The 5212-nt window shown below is 39.1% G+C and overlaps 1 protein-coding gene across 3 annotated transcripts in view; it reads left to right on the plus strand.

The window, feature by feature from the left end:
* rbms2b (RNA binding motif, single stranded interacting protein 2b) overlaps positions 1 to 4261 on the plus strand; it is a 31373-nt gene extending 27112 nt beyond the window's left edge. For all 3 annotated transcript variants that reach the window (XM_047367955.1, XM_047368026.1, XM_047367876.1), the window contains one exon: positions 92 to 4261. The gene's annotated coding sequence lies outside the window, so the exon portion shown is untranslated. The remainder of the gene's footprint in view (positions 1 to 91) is intronic.
* The last annotated feature ends 951 nt before the right edge of the window (positions 4262 to 5212 follow it).

Genomic DNA, 5212 nt, shown 5'->3' on the forward strand with positions numbered 1-5212 from the left:
TTTGCTCTCTTTGTGTGTGCACAGATCTTTTCGTACTAATGTAAATCTGTTGCAGCAGAGTCTATTATTCATTGGCAACTCTCTCTCTCAGATGTTTTTTCTGGAGCCTGGAGTGACTGTCCGAGGGCCAAAGTGCTGAAACCCGGCTTCGTGACTCTCCACGTAAGGCATCAGAAACTTGGAGGTTCAGGTGGACACGGACTGTTCCACATAAAGGACATAAAAACAAAAGATATTTTCCATGAACGCATATTTCAAAGCAAACTGGAGAATAATGGGAAAACAGGAAGAACTGAACAAGGAGCGTCTATTTTGATAAAACGTCCAACACACTACACACTTTAAAGGTTTTACATCACAAATATGGGTTTCTGATATTATTCTAGTGAGCTAGAAGGAAACCAGGACAAGAATATCATGTTTTATTTGACTTTTTGTAAAATATAATGAGATTACTTCTTTTTTTTTTGTCTGATACTTCAGGTGTTAAACTGCCTTTTTGTAGATTTTTTTTCAAATTTAATTTTATTCTTTATTTTGGAGCTCCAATTTGTGCAAATATTTGATTGAAGTACTTCAAGCTGGCAGTTATTTTATTCTCTTAGATAGGTTGCAAGTTTATCAGTCATGAAGCCCTATTTAATTAATAGACTCAGCAAAGCTTCAGACAATCATACAATACAAAGATTACATGGGGATGAAAACTTTGAGATAAAAGTGATTGATGAGAGATTTATCAGCGGCGACTTCCTGTGAAGAATGATGTAGATTTAAAGCATTCCAGAAACAGAGGCATGCAAAAGATTTCTTTAAATGTCTTGCTGCTAGTAGCTGCGTAGGCAAAAGACCTGATTTGTAAAAGTCATAAACTTAAAGACGGCATGTTTACTTTATTTATGGAGTGATTTCTAACAAAAGCAGAGGTGTGCAAATCAGTGCTTGGTGTCTTTTTCTTAATTTTATTAGGAGATTCTTTCTCATTGCTCTTCCTCTTTGCTTCTGTGATTTTCTTGCATTATGGATATTGTGCATTAAGTGAAAGCTGAAAGTCGGTTCATATTGCACAACACATTCAGAATCCATATGGGTCCCACTCTTAACCCAGAGTTGTTCTACATCAAACCTCTGTAGGGATATAACACGGGACAATTATGCAACTTGCAGAATCCACATTATTTGATTGCTGACTGGCTTTTTACAGGTCAGTCTGTGATTTTTTTTTTTTAAGCTAGTTCATAAGCATGTTGAGGTTGCTTGAGAAGCCATCCTGTTTCAGCTTTTGCACACACAGTTCTGTGTTTCCTTCCAGAGTACACAACATGCCTAGATTGTTCAGATTTTAAAGCTAAAAACAAATAAGTCAGATTTTGTTGTTGTTGTTATTAGGATGCAGTGTTTCCTGCAGTGATTTTTTTCCATACATAGGGTTGGCCGTCATTTGAATTTCAACAATTTCGGTTCTGAAATTCGGCTTCTTCTTCCGATTGACAGACTGGGTATCAAAACTAGGAATCGGAATTTAAATTTTAGAATGATTCAAGGAGAATTGGAATGTTAATCCCGGATCCAAGCGATTCTCGAGACTCGATGCCCAACCCTATCCATAAATGTTACAGTTATATGGGTGTTGCCTTCACAGGGATGGGCTCTCCTTCTTCAACCAGCATTTATCGTAAGTCAGCCAGTACGGTTGCGTTGGGCACTCCGGGATGAGCAGCACACCCAAGCTTCCAGTTGGGTTGAGGTCAGGACTACAGGCAGGCTTTTCCATCCTCTCCACTCCTCAATCCTGGTGGTAATCTGGTCCATAAGAGTGGAGATATGGGATTACAACTGGCTGAGAATCTGATCTTCATTACTCTCTGCATTGAGATTGCCTCTGATGATTCAAAGCTTCGTTTTTCCTCCTCCAAAGGCTCTTTGGCATTGGCAGAGAGCATTTGGCAGGTGTTTTATGGGTGCTACCTACATACTGCTGGTCAACCAACAAACATTTTTCTCAGAGTTTTGGCACCATATAAGGGGAAATAAACATGCTCGTATACATCTCTAACTTTATGCCTTTTGGTTGTTGGTTCTGTTTGCAAGCAGTGATTAACATTTTAGAGACTGAACTTTTGCATGCCACTGTAAAATCAGTTATGATAAATATTCACTCTGAGCTGCTCCACACAGTACAATCCAAAGCTGGTAAACAGGGATCAAAACACACACAGCTGCCTGTAAATAAGAAACATGATATTTGGTTCACATCAGTCTGCCTGGTCTGGACTTTTCTCACATCCATTTAAGAAAAGGTGAAGCTGAGTTTCTGTAGAAGCCCATGAAATGGATTTAAGGAAACAGGAATGCGATGCTGTAAGCAGAGTATGAAGACTGAGGCTCTGCCCTGTTATATCTAAAACAAAGAAAACACTATTAAGGTGATTATTTTGGCCATTATAGGGAAGCTCTAATCTGTACTGGCCATTGTTGTAATTTTGCCTGCTTTGGTTATAACCTTTGTTGTTTGAAACATTTGTTATTTAAAAATTTTCTTTTTTATACTTTTAAAAATCTTTCCTATTTTTCAAAGAGGTTCTGATTTTATTTTTGATAGGGTGTTGTTTGTCAACAGGTAGATTTAAAGAGGTTTTCTTTTCTTTTTTTACAGATAGTGATGATTTGTATGTTTGCATCCTTCCTCTAGTTTCACAGTTAGTGTGAAGAAGCTGACCCCTTTTATTCTGTCTGTGTCACACATGCTGGCACTTTACAAACCTGACTCCAGGTCATTGATAATGTTAGGTTCAGATTGTTACAGAGTTGAAACCAATGCAGTTGGGAGCACTGATTAAAAAAAAAAAAATATATATCCAAACCTTCATTTACCTCATTCTGCTGGAGAGACGTAGACTCAGTTCTGTTTATAAGGTTCAAATGAAGTCAGCACCTAAACAGGCTGCTCACAGCTGGTACTGTGCCCTCATCCTTTTACCCGTCCGTCCAAACTTCTAAAACTATACCCAAGGTCTGATGATCTATGCAAGTGATTTATTATCCGGTTAAATGCAATACTATAAACGTTCAAAAAGACACCTCAGACTATGACAATTGTTAACCTCACCAATATGGCTTTACATTCATGGCTTTTATCTTTTATAAACATGTTTTCCCTTTCTGACACAGGCACATTTGTTGGCATGGGCTACAGCTATTACACTTTAAAGTTCCCTCAGTTGACAGAAAGGTTCTGATTAACTGGAGTTTTCTCTATAAAGCGTGGAGTAATAAGGCCCCCTTATTACTCCACCCCCTCCCCTGCCTGTTGCTGTACACTGCCGGTCAGCTGGCTGAAAGAAGGCAACTACGTTTTCCCCATATTTACAGAAAAGACCAATTCAGCCATTTGGAAACAGTTGAGGTGGGGAAACTAAAGGAGTCGCCCCATCACCTCCGCCCACCCCCATTCACTCCTATTGAACGCCTATTTAAAGCTCAGCTGGATGGCTAAGCAAAAGAAGTTACATCATGTTATACATTTTGGTGTTAAATTAAATTGTTGTATTTTTAGTTGAGGCTTTCATACAGTGAGAATCCCACGATGAACCCTGCCAACATATTCAACATTGGTCTGACATTGTTCCCTTATAACGTTGCAACTCTGCCAACAGTGACAATGTAGGAAATGTATAGGCTCGGATATATAACATGGCAGGTGTAATTTTACATGGATGAAGATGACATGATTTCCTTTATCTGTGAGTCCATCCCATCCAGTTTCTGGGTTTTTGTTGAGACATTTTTCCCAGTTTGCTGCAAGGTAATTTTGAAAGTTTTCCCCTTCTCTTTAAGACAGAAAATGCCTTAGATCCTACTGGAAGGTATTGTAATATGCTACTCTGTTGTGCTGGGTTTGATCTCTGGATTTGTTTTCATGCACTGCAGATGTTACACTTTTTCGGGTAAAGCTGTCAGAATGGACATGTTTGAGCTCCAAATTCTGGTTTTATTGGTTCAGACCTAAACATTCAAGTAAATACATGCTGCTGCTAATTTGGGATGTTTATCTCTTTGTTTAAGGTCATTTATTTTTTCACACATGAGGTCAACTTGTAACTTTTGTTTAATGTCTATGAATTCTTGTTTCCTGCATCAGTTTCTCCTCAGTAGTGCTTGTGCCATGATGCAGGTTTTTTGTTCTTCCCAGATGAAGGTTAAACCATCCCAGTTTGAAGTTGTCACATGGTTTGAAATTTTAAATAAATTGTTTTTCACTATAGTTTGTTTTCTTTACAAGTGTTTCCCTGTAAATTAGAATATCATTAAAAAGGTCATTACATCCAAAAAGTTAAACCCAATATAGATGTATTACACTGTGACACATTTATTTTTAATTTTGATAATTATCGAAATTCAGTTTCAGTTTGACCAAAATCCTGTTTTGGCCATGTTATGGTCAATAGACCAATTACTGATGCCCTCCACAAGGAGGGTATACCACAAAAGGTGATGGTTAAAGAAGCTGGCTCTTCAGATTGCTGTATTCAAGCATATTAAATGGAAAGTTGAGTTGAAGGAAAGGTGTAAGGGGAAAAGCTGCACGGCAACAGGGACAATCTCAGTCTTGAGAGGATCGTGAAGTGAGCCACCACCACAGACATAGCTCTGGTTTAGGATAGGCTTAACACAAGGAATGCAACTGCTGTAGCCCATGTACTGGATGTTGTACCTGGGCTAGAGAGAAAAAGGACTGGACTATTGCCCAGTGGCCCAAAACCCTCTTGGATGACAGTAACTCTTGCATTTTATTTGGAAATCAAGGTCCCGAGGCACCCTGTGGCTCAGTGGTAGAGCTGGCACACCAGCTGGCACACTGTGTTGAGGCTACAGTCCTCAACACAGTTGTCCCTGGTTTGATTCCTGGCCCTGGGCCATTTGCTGCACATCTTCATGTCCAGCTACAATTGAAAAGAGGCCACAATGCCACAAAAACCTTAAAAAAAAGACAAGGCCTGCTGAGCCGGAAGGTAGACAGGCCTGAAGGTGGAGAGCTTAAGGTCCAAAGTGAGATGTCTACATTGTTCAGGCCACTTGATAATTCCTTACTGGAATCTCATTTTGCAAGAAACTCAACCTTGGGTTTTCTTAAGCTGTAAACCATAATCCAAATGAACAGAAATGCTTGAAATAGACTCCTCTGTGTGTAATAACACATATGAACCGTCAGCAA

The sequence above is a fragment of the Girardinichthys multiradiatus genome, chromosome 1 (assembly GCF_021462225.1).
Source record: "Girardinichthys multiradiatus isolate DD_20200921_A chromosome 1, DD_fGirMul_XY1, whole genome shotgun sequence".
NCBI lineage: Eukaryota > Metazoa > Chordata > Actinopteri > Cyprinodontiformes > Goodeidae > Girardinichthys > Girardinichthys multiradiatus.